Genomic DNA, 15036 nt, shown 5'->3' with positions numbered 1-15036 from the left:
GAGATGTTCTGACTTTAAATCCAGGACCTTTGCCATTATAATACCCAGGCAATTCATGGTAAGTTCTTAAAGTGTGGCGTTGTCCAGATATATGTGTTTTTAAATAGAAAACACTTGTAGAGCGAAAAGTAGGTTAGATCAAAGCGAAGCTGTTAGAGCACAAAAGAGGCAACCCTTGAGCCTGAGGTTTGGGCCAGAGACTACCTAACTACCATCTTAGCCTTGTAAATGGTCAGGATGAGATGATCTGTTTGTACAGAAGGAGAGAGGTCTTCACCACCCTCCATCCTGCCCATAAGCTTCACCGTTCAGGCCCAGACTGATTTGGGGGAGAACTTCCTAGGGGTGGCTAGGAAAACATCAACCACGTTGTAAGAACGAATGCATGGAGACCAGAGAGCCAACCCCGTGGCAGCCTTTGAAGTGCTCTGGCTCACCCTCACAGTGGGGCAGTATCTCATGTTCCATACCTGCCCCACCTCCCCTCAATTAAAACGTCTTCTCTGGGCCCATTACAGGTAAGCAGCTGAAGACTCTTTAATTTAGGTTATATGCAGCTGACTCACAATTCTCTATTTCAGGACTGGACCTCATTCTTATGCTGTAGCCCCATATGTAATATATGCTAAGAGACATCTCAAGCTCAATCAGTCTAAAATGGAATACTTTTTATATCCTGCTCCCAAGCCAGAAGTCTGGGCTTCACCCTAGACACCTCCTTCGATGTCATCAACCATAGCCAGTTTGTTACTAAGTCTCACTGATTTATTCCATCTCTGTAGTATTTCTCCAATTTTGTCATCATCTCCCTACCTTGTCTTGATCGCCTGCTGTTTGTTCTGGTGCAACGTCTTTCTAGCCAGCATCCCTATGTCCAGTCTAGCCTCTCTCCGACCCACCTTCCACACTGCAGTAAAACCTTTCTAAGGTGTAAGTCTGATCCAGGCACTGTCTGGCCTCCATGATGCTCTACCATTTTGGCAGGGCCGTTTGGCCCTTTCATGCCCTTCCAACCAGGCAGGAGCTTTCATCATCCAACTCTTTGCAGGGCCTTCCATAAGTGACCTTCTGGAACCATCGTGGACCATTCCGTCTGGAACAAACTATATCATGTCCCACTCCTCAGGACTTACCTACTCTACACTGTTTCATGTCTGTCTTTCTATATATAGACTTCCCATTGCCTGGAATGACCACCTAAACTCTGCCTTTGTCTCCCCTTGCCTTAAGTAACACTTTCTCTGTTTTTCCTGATTCCTCTAGCAGTTTTCTCCTCTACTACACCTGGCTATTTCTTAGTTGCAATGCTTATTATGCTACACTGCAATTCTTGCTATTGGTTTCATTTCTTTCTTTTTTCCCAAAGACTAGCACAATGCCTCCTATTTGAATAATCATTTACATAATAATGGGTGGTTTAAGATTAACTTGTTACCATCCCAAACAATATGCATTGAGCTGCAAGGACTTCCTGAAATAAGGCTCTCCGCTGAAAGCTTGGAGTTGTCACCATGGTAAGGCAAAGAGGAAATATTTTGAGCCTGGCAGTAGTTTGGGCACTACACAAGTTCTTATAGATCAGAGATTGTCCAAGAAACCCATTTCTCATATCCCCCTTACCTAGAAATCCTATACCAGAGGCCAGGATTCATGACCAATACATGCATTTGGTCAACGAGGGCCAAGTCCCTGCCGTGGGTCTGCTGCTTTGCTTTGAAGCTGGTGGTACTGTGTCCCTTCCCTGCAAGGCCACGCATCGTGTGGAGCAGCAGGCCCACTCATCAGCTCCATTCCACGCATGGTTTAACTGCAAGGTATGTTGCCTGAGATTAACCAGGATCAGACACAGAACAAATGGAATGTCACCTACGGGCTGGCAAACCTGCAGAGGAGTCAGGCCATCGGCTAAACTTGAGTTCAGAATCCTCAAAAAGTGGACAGATTTGGTTTCAGGAATTGGTTTCAATGGCAGGCCTTTTGCATTTGACTATGAAGGGGTTTCCTCAGGGTATGGGTACTGGGATGAGTAAGACAAAATGCTCTTCCGAAAAGAGATCTGGTGCAAACCAGCTCTAGCTCTGGAAATTTTCTCTGCCCAATTATTGACCTGGGCCCCTCTTCCTTTTAAACTACCCAGGATGGATTAGTTGAATTTTTTTTTTTTCACTTTGAATGAATTTGCATGAGCAGTGTGGAGAAATGATTTTCATCAATTATTTAAGAGAGGAAAAAAATGTTTCTGTCCTCTGACCCTTTTTGGAATTAATCATGCTGTGCTGGTCTGAGATCATCAAGTCTACTAACACCAACAGGCAACATGAGATTCAGCCATCTGATCCGTGATGAGGAAGGGTTATTTTGAATCCTAAACCAACCTTTTTATCTTCACCAAACTCCAGGAGGTTAGAAATCATATCTGTTTAACTGCTTTATTTATAGTAACCACAACGCTATGGGCAAATGAAACATTAAAAATTCATTTTGGAGATTATATCTTGTTTTCATCTTAGAGAACAAGAGCAAAAAATATATATATATCTTTTTCTAAAATACCTAACTTACTACTGGCTTAATAAGATCCACTATTTTTACACCAGCTCTAAATTAAGAAAAATGACAAGTCAAATTACAATTGCGTACGCTGCCCATGAAGTGTGCTGTAATGCCTCCAGAAAGCCTGTGATCTTACCTGCCAATATGGAGAAAATGATATGAGTATGAATCTCAAGTCTGAATAGTCTAGTTGTTGCTTGGATATTCTTTGTTCTTATATTCACCTTGGAAAACGGGAGCCTGATAAAAAAAAAAGACATTCCTCAAAGAATTTTCATCAGGCCTGCAATTTAGAAAATATTTTCAAGGCAACTGTCAGTACCACTGTTGATACGAGAAACGATTCTAAACCCATTCTCAGCCCATGCAGTGAAAGTGTGTCACCACCATTTGAGCCTGATCTGGAAGGATCATTTTAAATCGGATCCATTCTTTGTCATTGAAACAGTTGTACGAAGCTCTCTTTCTTTCTCCTCATCTGCTAAATGAGATCATCTTCACCCACTTAAGACATCTTGATGAAGTGTTATGGCTTTTAAGGAAATTTAAATATAGGAAATATATTTTTAAGAACACTCTGAGAATGATTTTATGTTTTCTACCTAAAGATGTAAAATGATATTTAATTTTAGATTTGCATTTCCTCCAAAAAGTATTCATTTCCCAAAATAATATTTGCTGCCTAGAGGGGTGAGGTTATGGATGATTTAGCCCCTTTGCATTCTAAACTCTGTGATACTTTGTTGTTTTTAGAATTAAAAATGAAAAGCAGCAGAGTATCTATTCAACACATATGTATTGGACATCTTTTCTAAGGCAGGCTCGGAAATAGTTATAATGAATAATGAGTGAGAGAGAACAGACCAGTGAGAATGACGCGTATAGAATGTGGAAAGTACAAAAAGTGTATAGACAGAGGGATATGCCGTGCTAAAGGAAGAAAAGACTAAGCAGTATTATTGCAAACCTCGAATGAATCATTTGTTCATGCAGCTCTGCCTTCAACACCATGGTGATTAAAAGAGTTAATTTTTCTCACAAGAAGAAACCATTTCCTCCCAGCAAGAGTTAACCCGACTTCCCAGACCGACCTAACTCCTAGGACTGAATCTCAAGGAACCGTTCTCAACAGTGGACGTTTCCTCCTCGAATACACACAGCTGTTTAGTGTATCTAGCCTTTTGGTTCATGCTCATCTTTGTCTAACCCCCTTACAGGACAGGCACTGCAGCGCTGGGGCCAGAATATAACTTTCAGCTCTATCTGTGTTCTCATCTACCTTTCTGTTACTAAGCTTCAAAGAGAGGTCTAATTTAAGACCTACGGTGTGTTCAAACCTGTAGTTCCAGATAAGGATTCTCCCTCTTACATAATGCATTTTAAAATGAGAGCAAAAAGCCCACATCAGTGTTGGATTTCTACTGTTTAGTGTGGAATATTCTTGAAGACTTAAAATTGAAGAAGGAGCCCAGGGTTTGTGAGCTACGGTAATTAGTGCTGGTGGCAGTAAGGCTTGTAGCAGAGTTGATGAAAAGAAACCATAATTTCTGTTCAACTCCTGAGGGTCTCCTTTCTGAAGGGAGACTTGCTATGTTTCTTTTTAAAGCTTGGATCAAATAACTTAAGCAGACGCTGTGACAATACCATTTGCAGGAAAGGAACCTATGGTATGACTCACTCACCCACTAAAATGACGCCCTATACACCTACTTGTTCCTTGCCTTTACTTTCTGAGTCCTCTGAGTCAAAGCATTTGAAAATCAGTCCGCACGTCAAATCCCCGTGAAAACCTACTTGCAGACCGACATCTTTCCTATTCATCCTTGGCCATTTCACCTTGTTCGGCATAGGCAGAGTTATTAACAATTTACTTATTAACAAGGTCTACATGCCTACGTGCAACAACTCATTTTTCCCTCCAAGTTAACATAGGTAATGTGATATGCTTCATTGCTCCATCATCCCACTCCCTAGAGGCTGAAAGAAGTTTCCTTTACTCTCTGAGTCTTAGAAATCCTCCAGTTCATCCCAACTTTTCTGAGAGCATCTGCCACTGAAGAGGCAAACGTGCAGACCGAGGTCAGCAAACGGTTCTTTGCAGCTTTTACGCTAAGATCCCAAATCACCTGATTTCATTTGCCTTTGAGAGTATTGGGAGAATTGTAAATTGAATGGAGGTGCATTACTTTTAAAGAATTAAATTGGGTACTCATATCATATCCAAATACCTCTGCAAATAATAAATATACTGCCTGCCACGTAGTAGGTTTGCTGAATGAATACTTGAACAAATTGCAGAACTAATGTCTGGGATTATCTGGCTGTACATTATTTCATTCAGAGAGGTTTTATTGAACATTGTGGCAGGCATAGATGCAGTGTGCTGTGCACCATGACCTTGAATCCATCATCCTGCCTCCAGACTGAAGAGTAGTTTGGTCATTTTAGATAGATGGAAATTTATATTGCAGACATACTTCATCTTGCAAAGTATGTCTGATTCTTAAAAAAGTATAAAAATGTCCCTTTATTTTGTGATTCTAGATGCATTTATAAATCAGAGAGAAACTAACTCCTTAAACTTATCCGGGAAAGTAGTTAAATCAACAATCCCATTGACATGAGGAGACTGAAGACCAAACATGTATTTTATCTAAGGTAAAGGGAGCAGTTACAGAATAACCCCCCACCCCTTTTTTTGGGGGTAGTTACAACATAACTACTTTTGCTCTCTCATCTCAATGTTAGACTATCCCTGTGAATCCTTTCCTCTTATTCATACTCTTCTAATTAATCAAACAACTCCGTACATTTGTCATGTATTATTTAGGAATATTATTGTAACTATAGGTTTTCAACGATTCCACTGGCCTGAAATGGGAATATACCTGTTTTTCCATAAATCTCTGGGAATTCTCTCCCGGAAAAAGTTCTAGATTTTAACCATTATTATTAGGAGTTTTTTTCCCTTACACATTACTTGATTCTGAACACATTTCACTGTGTCTTTCAGCAGAGGTGAAAACTAATAGGAAACCATAATTTATTGAATGAAAACAGTTCATTTATCTGAGGACAATTAACTAACCCCTTTTTAGTATTCTGTTTTTTCCAGTTAATTTATCTCAATTACCTTGCTTCTTTATGAGATAACTTGTTGATACATTTTTTGACCCTGAGTGAAGGCTTATTAAACAGGATTAATATATTAGCATTATTTCTCTTTACCAAATATTTCCACGATATTTTTTCCCATGAATATTAACAAAGAATGACAGAACAGGACATTCACTGCCTGGTATGTATCAGGAACATATCAGTTATGTCATCATATTTAACCCTCGCACTATCACTGTGAAAATTGCTTCTGGAAGCTTTAAAAATTGAAACATGCGAACAGTAGGGACCAGCAAGGTTCAATAGCTTGTCCAATGTCATGTCCTTAAAGAGAGGTAGGGACAAGGTACAAGTCCAAGTCTGACAATAACAAAGCCTATTATGTTTTCAACACAATGCTCTGACTCACAAGCAAATGAGCCAGATAAGAGCCTCTCTGGAGATGAGATTTGGAGTCTGGAAAGGTTAAAAGATACTTAGCAAAGGGCCACTTTCAAGCCCTGGAGAGCCAAGTGCCATTCCTGTGTTCTGGACTTGAGGTCTGCCTTGAGTATGTCCTTATAGCCCAACCCTCTATAGGGAATGATGCTTTCCCATCTGTGCATGGGAGCTTAGCACTCAGGAAAGATTCCAGATTGACATCTGGCAATTTAAAGTTCCCCTAGAGTTATATAGGATGAGAATCTGGCTTATATTTTCTTTTCCCTACATAGCAGCTCATAATGATTCGTCTGTCACTGGCTGTTAAAGTGGTTGGCAGGCCTGGTGTGTGCAGGAAGTCAGGGTGACAGAGCCAGGATGTCTCAGTGGTTAAGGATACGAGGAGAGGGACAGAGCACAGTCTCTGATTCCAGCTCTTGCTCTGGGCAGTCACTTAACTTCTCTCTGCCCAGCCCTCCCATCTGTAAAATGGAAACAGAGAATACTGATGAACTTCTCAGAGAAGCTATGAGGCAGAACCCATGCACGATTGACACATCGTGTTTGGGATATAGAAAGGGTAATGGAAAAGTTGAAAGCCATTTCAGTGTGGGATCATTTGGTAAAAATGTGATTAAAATTTTTACTATTTGGCAATCCTGGTGCAGCAAACCTTTAATACAGCGTTGGCTGTTCTATGTAACCAGCCTTTTAGGAACTACTGAAGCAATCACTGCCCTGTGAAAATTGTGTGGGACGATAATGGAAATACATCAAATGAAAAACGTGTCTGAAGTCCTCCATTCCCCAGGCTTCTTGAGGTCATATTCTATGTCTTCTTCATGGTGTGCATGTCCCCTAGTATGTACTTGAGGACCTTGTACCAAGGAAACCATCAGTCATGAGTCAGTGATCATGACATAGTTCAAGGCCAAGAGAAGCCATGAGGAAAGATCCCTAGGACTTGACTTTAATTTTTAGGTAGACTGGCTAAGGCTCTGATTTTCCTTATGTTACTTGGGCCTATTTCTTAAGTGCCAAATTAGTCAGAGCTTCCATATTTCTACTTTCCAGTTTCTCTGGGCTCTCTAGAGATGCTATTTGTTACACAGGTGTACATCCAATACAGACCTACCTCACCTTCGAACTCATCAAACGTGACCATCCATATGCTCATTTAAATCTGAGTGGAGTTCTCTTTTATAGCTTTTTTTCTCCCATCCATGAGACTTGCTGTTGGAAAGATGTGGTTTTTATGTACTTCAGACCCTCTTTTTTTTTTTTTGTTTTTTAAAGAGAAGTCATAGTAACAAGGGGAAAACATGTAAAGGCTTTTTAAGTAGCCCTGCTATGGCCCAGGAAGGTGTTATGCCAGTACTTTGCTATTGAGGGTGGTGAGGTGTAGGCCACCGGCAAAGATCTGACGTGGAAGCTGTAGACAGTTCCACCCAGGCCATCAGAATCAGAATCCTCATTCTAACAAGAGCCTCAGGTAATTTGTATGTAGATTAAGAGAGGCAGTGGTCTAGGACCCAGGTTTCAGGATAATTAGAAAAGGTCAAGACTATAGTTAAAGGCCAAGAACACTTGCAGCGAGCGGTTAGTATTGGGTTCCACTATTATTGGGGCATAGTCTCATATAGAAAAAAAATGTCCATTCTCACTCTCCAAGAAATTGTGAGGAGCCAAAAAAGTAATGAGGCCTAATGACCGGGTCTTCCCTCCTCTGCAGTTATGAAGACCATCCCCCGCACCCCCGCGCCAACTCTGTTTCTGCTTCGATACTTGAAACTTTCTCCTTCCATACCTGATGCTATTGTTCTTCCTTCCTTCCTGGATAAATAAGAGGCCAGAGTGTCTCCCTAGCCTTCGATACACTCTTCTGTCTTACCTGCACCAAACTGACAATTCTCTGAAGAGCTGAGACTAGTTTTCTTTATAAATAACCCTGAGTCCTTTAGACTTGTCATAAGAGGAGGGAGAAAGAAGCAATGAAACTCCCTAACTAGCTTACTTTGGCTCCTGGATGCCAAGGCAGATGTTACAAATGGCACGACATGTCTGCTCAGGGCCTCAGTGTGGAAATTACTCAGCAGAGCAGACATGGGCCTTTCTGTTTTACTGCCAGTTATGAGCTTGTGAATAGCACACCACACTGCCCTGATTAGTGGATGCTTTCACTCCCTCCTCATAATCACAGGGACTGGAGCAGAATGATAAGAAGGGATTCCATGATACTGTTGGTGATGTAGGGCCGCCCTCTCTCGTCTCCTCCTTTGTTGTGCTCTTCTTAATGCAGACAACCCTTTGAAGTGTGATTTTTTTGGTTTTGACCGACTCACCTGAGCCATCAGAAGCTACACATTTCCCTTATCACTGTCCTGACTGAGGCTTGAAAACACCCATGGGAGAGCTTCAGTGTTAGTGCACAGCTGTTGGGTTATACCATTTGCTGCTTGCCTACCAGGAGATGTGGATTCTCCTATTGTACTGCAATGAATAATCACCTTAATTTTTATTAGAGGTTCATTGCCAGAACTTGCCTAACTTTTCTGAAAAGCCTGAGGGAATTTGTCAGTTGATTAAGAGTCCAGTTAGTATTGCTAAGGGATTGCTTCTGGGGAGTTCATCCAAGACTTCAACTCTGTCCTTTTCTCTTGTGAGTATGCAGGCAAGGGCGGATGAGCGAGCAAGAGAGGATGTCTGGGCTGGAGCTCATAGTGTTCAGGTGTGTATGACTCATTTCTTTGGATCCCAGTGGTATATAGTTCTGAGTCTCACCTTCCTTCACTTACTGAAGGGCAAAGAAGGAAAACAAGTGGCAAGTGGCTGCATTTAGGTTCTGATAAGAGGGCACAGATGCTGTTTGGTAATGGAAAATTTACTCAGGCTGTGTACGTATCGAGCTACCTCTTACAACAGTGTCAGACTAAATTTTTACAACACAAGCACCTATGTCACCTTAAACATACCCAGAGCACAAATGTGATCTTTTAATATGTAAATCTTTCTAAAAGCAAAAATCGTACTGGAGTTGTTTACAATGATGAAGACTTACTTTAAACCAGAGAAGATAATTGCTTTCATCTTGAATTGTTAACTCTGATCAATTGGTAGTGGTGCTTGGAGTCCTGTGTTGAGAAGAATATTGAAGCAACCTCAGGGCTCAATGGAAAAGAAAACCATGATAAATTACATAGAAGGGAATGGAAGCATTTGTACTACATGCTTTCTCTATACCATTCATACATATTCCACTATAATGTATTACTCTTCGGAAGGAAAAGAAAACCTCCAATAGCTCAGGGAGAGCTAGCTCTGATCAACTCATAGGTGCTTTCCTATGTTAAGATCTAGGATTTACTGGATAAACCAAAGCAGCTTGCCTGGATAAATGCGACCAGTGTGTCCTAACTATACTATACAGTTCAAACAGATTAGGGCATACCTAGTTTTAAGAATACTATGTACTTTTCTTTTTTGTTCTTTTTTTCAATTTCTCTGGATTTGGTGTTACAGGGTTTGGCTTAAAGCTCAGGCTAAAACTGCAGGACTACGGGCCAGATCCTCAACTTCTCTGGGCTTTCGTTTCTTCCTCTGAAGGCTGATAGAAAGAGCACATGAGAAAAGATGTCCATAAAATCATGGTAGGAGTCACGAGAGGCGAATAGGCTCAAAGGACTTACAAAATGGGAAAGGGGGAAAACTAGGCTAGAGTTAGCATGAGTATAACATAGATACTGAATAAATAAGAGTTATATTTGATTCCTACTAGTCTCCTTATAAAACTGAAACACTTTAACATCAAAATACATGGGAAGGCAAACAATTTTACTTGTAGAATGGTATCAAATACTTAAAAAGATTATAGGAATTTATGTGTGGGCTAGGTGACTCTAATAGTGGGAACAGACACACATAAACATTACTCTCTAATATTTGTAAGTAAACTTGTGACTCTCTGGAGTCACACAGAGCTTGATATGGTATGTCTTTTCTTGCAATGTGTAGTGACATAGCCTCTCCTCTAGTTTGTAGTGAACAGACACATAAATGTGTCTGTATTTTTTACATGGCTGGATGAGTTGGCACCGACTGGGGTAAAGTAAAAGATCATCTGCAAAGCAGATAACTAGGAAAGCCATAGCAACGGATATGGTTAGGTTTACTTGACCAAACTAAGACAAAATGAAAATGATGAGAATTTAAAAATGGGTGTTTATAAAACAGATATTTCCTGCATTAAGATAGCTAAACCCCAGGGGCGCCTGGGTGGCTCAGTCGGTTAAGCGTCCAGCTTCAGCTCAGGTCATGATCTCATGGTTCATGAGTTTGAGCCCCGCGTCGGGCTCTGTGCTGACAACTCGGAGCCTGAAGCCTGCTTCATATTCTGTGTCTCCCTCTCTCTCTGGCCCTTCCCCTCTCAAGCTCTCTCTCTCTCTCTCTCTCTCTCTCTCTCTCTCTCAAAAATAAACATTAAAAAAAAAAAACAGATAACTAAACCCTAGCTATGGTTGGGAGAGGTTGGTAACCTCTATCCAGGCAACCATAAGCTTGATAACTTTCCATACAGTTTTCCTGCTGATGGATCATCTCAGATGTCCTGGGCTTCAGTCCCTGGCTGATTGATGCCTCTTCCCAATACATGCTTTCCTTATTTCCAGAAAAAGATCTGAAGGACAATTCTTTGCCACTTACCAACTTTGTGGCCTTGGACAAGTATCTTAAACTCCATGTGCCTCACATCCTTCACTCATAAAATGGAGGTAACAATAGTATGTTATATTATGCTCACACTCTGGTGAGGTTTGAATGAAACACACATAAAACTGAAAAAAAAAAAACTGAAAATGTTAGCCACTGTATTCATGTTAACATCACCATGAACTTCAACCTAAACACCTTCATTGATGAACACTTGATTGTTCTTACACTGATGGTACAAAACCAATCATGGGGAACTTCCAGTTTTTTGTTCTACATGTAAGGAGCTTAAAAGTCCTTCTGACAACAAGAAAGAAGATGAACAGACTGAGATATCCACTTTTCTTGGATCCATAAGAGAGGTCAAGACACAGGCCCAAAGATTGAAGAGGCAGACAGGCGAATACAGGTTTTCATGGAGCAGAGAATCAACACAGAACCTGTAACAGGAAGCAGGGCCAGAGCAGAAACACCTGGATTGTAAGGACAAATTGCTGAAGTTCAGTGTGGATAAGTCAGACTTTAAAACTCCAGGGGCCCCAGTCATTAAGGGGCCTCTACTACTAAGTACCTCTATAGTTTTGTGTTTTACCACTAGAACCTTGACTAGGTTCCCATAGTAAATTTCAGAGGAAAATCCTCTCATGCTTCCAGCAGCAGGAGGGGGAAATGAGCCATTTTGGAACAGGCGAGGATTGTGTGCTTCTTAACAAGGCCTGCTGTCAAGGGATAGTTAAGTGGGGTCTACCTTGGATCTTGCCCAAGATCACAACTGACCTGGGGGAAGGGAAATACCCAACTCCAGCCAACTCTATCCATCCTGACCCCCCTAAATGGGGAGCGAAAATGAAACTAAGAAACCCTCACGAAATTCGCAGTTCAGAAGACAGTGCAAAAAATTAGCAACTTTATTAAAGTTCAACCTATAAATAGACATCTGTTTAAACCCACGATTACGCGGCCAATGAATCTTTGGCAAAGGAGGAATAAATACACAATGGGAAAAAGTTTCTTCAATAAAAAGTATTTGGAAAACTGGACAGCAACGTGCAATAGAGTGAAACTGGACCACTTTCTTACACCACACATAAAAATAAGCTCAACATAGATTAAAGACCCAAATGTGAGACCTCAATCCACAAAAATCCTTGAAGAGGGGCAGATGGGTGGCTCAGTCAGTTAAGCATCAGACTTGGGCTGAGGTCATGATCTCACAGCTTGTATGTTCAAGCCCTGCATTGGGCTCTGTGCTGACAGCTCAGAGCCTGGAGCCTGCTTTGGATTCTCTCTCTCTCTCTCTCTCTCTCTTTCTCTCTCTCTGCCCCTCCCCTGCTTCACTCTGTGTGTGTCTCTCTCTCTCAGGAAATGAATAAACATTAAAAAATTTTAAAAAATTCCCTTAAGAGAGCACAGGCACTAATCAATCTGACATCAGCTGAAGCAACATTTTTCTAGATATGTCTTCTAAGGCAAGGGAAATAAAAGCAAAAATAAACTATTGAGACTACATCAAAATAAAAAGTTTCTGCACCATGAAGGAAACAATCAAGCTACAAGGCAACTACTGAATGGGAGAAGATATTTGCAAATGACATATCCAAAAAACATTAGTATCTAAAATATACAAAGAACTTACACAACTCAATGCTCAAAAAACAAATAATCCAATTAAAAAATGGGCAGAAGACATGAACAGACATTTCTCCAAAGAACACACACAGATGGCTGATAGACACATGAAAAAGATGCTCAATATCACTCATCCTCAATGAAATGTAAATCAAAACCATAATTAGATATCACCTCACACCTCTCAGGATGGCTAAAATCAAAAACACAATAAACAAGTGTTGGTGAGGATGTGGAGAAAAAAGGGACCCTTATGCACTGTTGGTGGTGGGAATGCAAATTGGTATAGCCACTGTGGAAAACAGTATGGGGTTTCCTCAAAAAATTAAACATAGGATTACCCTATGGATCCAGGAATTGCACCACTGGGTATTTACCAAAAAAAAAAAAAAAAAAAAAAAAAAAAAAAAAAAAAAAAAAAAAAAAAAAATATATATATATATATATATATATATATATATATACACACACACACACACACACACACACATATATATATACACACACACATATATATATGCATATATATATATATATATATATACACAAAAAAACCCCCACTAATTGAAAGGGATACATGCACCCTTATGTTTATTGCAGCATTATTTATAATAGCCAAACTATGGAAGCAGCACAAGTGTCCATCAAAAGAGAAATGGATAAAGAAAATATGGTACACATATATATCAAAGGAATATTACTCAGCCAAAGAAAAGAATGAAATCTGGCCATTTTCAATAACATGGGTAGTACTAGAGAGCATGATGCTAAGCAAAATAAGTCAGAGAAAAACAAATACCATATGATCTCACTCAAATGTGGAATTTAAGAAACAAAAGAAATGAACAAAGAAAAAAAAAGAGGTGGGCAAACCAAGAAAAAGACTCTTACCTAAACAGAATAAACTGATGGTTATCAGAGGGAAGGTGGGGGAAATAGGGGATAGGGATTAAAGAGTACACTTATCATGATAAAAAAAATAAAATAAAATGGAAAAAAAGAACACATATATTAAATACTTGCCATAAAATGAGAAATATTTTAAAAAGTACATTTACTGCATACTAACATACAGTGATTGCCTCAAGGAGAAGCATGGGCATAGTTTTTGCTTGAGTTGCAAGCTGAACTAGCCACCATATTCATGAAATACTTTTTTTTTTTTGCATTTCAAAGAACGACTGACACACTCCATGATTAGCAGACTTACCTATTTCGTACTCATTTTTCTTAAAATGAAATAAGTGAGTTTGTTTCTGCAAGAAAAAAATGACTAACAGTGTTTGTTGCAGGCTGTGAAGTTCTTGCTTTCACGTAAAATTACAATCGTAATGTTACAAATATACAATATTACCATATTATGATTGTGGAAGAAATTTTATCCACCGTCATGAACTTTGCATCTTCCCAACACAATGAGACTTTTCTGATAAGGCTAGTAAGTGAAATTAATAAGTGTAATATGATTGTTTGATGTTGTACAGTAAAAAGGTATCAACATTTGGAAGGTCTATATAACTAAAGAATGAGATTTTACAAATAAGAAATGCTTGCCATTACCAAATTATGCATGGGTAAAAGGTCCACACAAAGTGCAAAATAGATTAATGGAGTTTAAGGTAACAGAGTACAAAGGATTATTAACATAGTTTCAGATTTCACATTGCAACTAACCTTTAAGAACAGCCATTTGTGTTTCAGTGTACAAAGAGCAGAATCCACAAATATATGAAAAGGTTATAGAAACACTCTTCTCCTGTCCAATTACATGTTTCTTTCAGGTGAAATTTTCTTCATATGTTTCAACAAAAGCAACATGTTCCATCAAATTGAATACAGTAGCGTGGGAATTCAAAGGTCTTCTGTTAAGCTAGACAGTGGGATGCGCAAAAATGAAAAACAAGGCCAATCTCACATTTTTTTGTTTTGGAAAAATATTGATTTCCAAATTAATTCATCAACTGAATTAATTAACTGACTATATCCTATAATGGTTTATTATTGCTATTTTAGGTGAATTAGTAAATATCTTTAAAAATTTGGGGGCGCCTGGGTGGCGCAGTTGGTTAAGCGTCTGACTTCAGCCAGGTCACGATCTCGCGGTCCGTGAGTTCGAGCCCCGCATCGGGCTCTGGGCTGATGGCTCAGAGCCTGGAGCCTGTTTCCGATTCTGTGTCTCCCTCTCTCTCTGCCCCTCCCCCGTTCATGCTCTGTCTCTCTCTGTCCCAAAAATAAATAAACGTTGAAAAAATAAAATAAAATAAAAATTTATCAGTACTCATTTCTGATTCAGCAAATAGTGATAGATATAGCTCACATGGACAAAAGTTCTTTGGTGTCCTCAATGATTTTTAAAAATAAAAAGGGCTCATGAGAGAAAGACATGGGAGAACGATTAGGCTATCTTCTAGGTTAATGTTTCTCAAAATGTATTCTTCAGCAGGCTTCTTCTTAAACATCTGGATTTCTTTTTAAAACCTTAATTTCTCCAACCCAAGACTATTGGATCAGAATCACTGGATGGGGCCAGTAAATATGAATTTCAAATAAGCTCTGCTGGATGAATGTCATGTTAATAAAGTATGCCATCTTGTACTATCAACAGGAGAATGT

At 39.7% G+C, this 15036-nt stretch overlaps 1 long non-coding RNA gene across 1 annotated transcript; it reads right to left on the bottom strand.

Moving 5' to 3' along the window:
- Window positions 1-2578: 2578 nt before the first annotated feature.
- On the bottom strand, window positions 2579-10906 carry LOC147580054 (uncharacterized). The gene is made up of 3 exons (XR_015251872.1): window positions 10789-10906; window positions 9149-9255; window positions 2579-2793 (listed from the first exon to the last, which is right to left on the bottom strand). It is a non-coding gene; the product is annotated as an uncharacterized LOC147580054 (long non-coding RNA).
- Between the last annotated feature and the right edge of the window lie 4130 nt (window positions 10907-15036).

This window comes from Puma concolor, chromosome B3 (assembly GCF_028749965.1).
Source record: "Puma concolor isolate L17-30 chromosome B3, mPumCon1.1.hap2, whole genome shotgun sequence".
Lineage (NCBI taxonomy): Eukaryota > Metazoa > Chordata > Mammalia > Carnivora > Felidae > Puma > Puma concolor.
The sequence above is the reverse complement of the archived record's forward strand: the minus strand, read 5'-3'. Positions and strand labels throughout refer to the sequence as shown.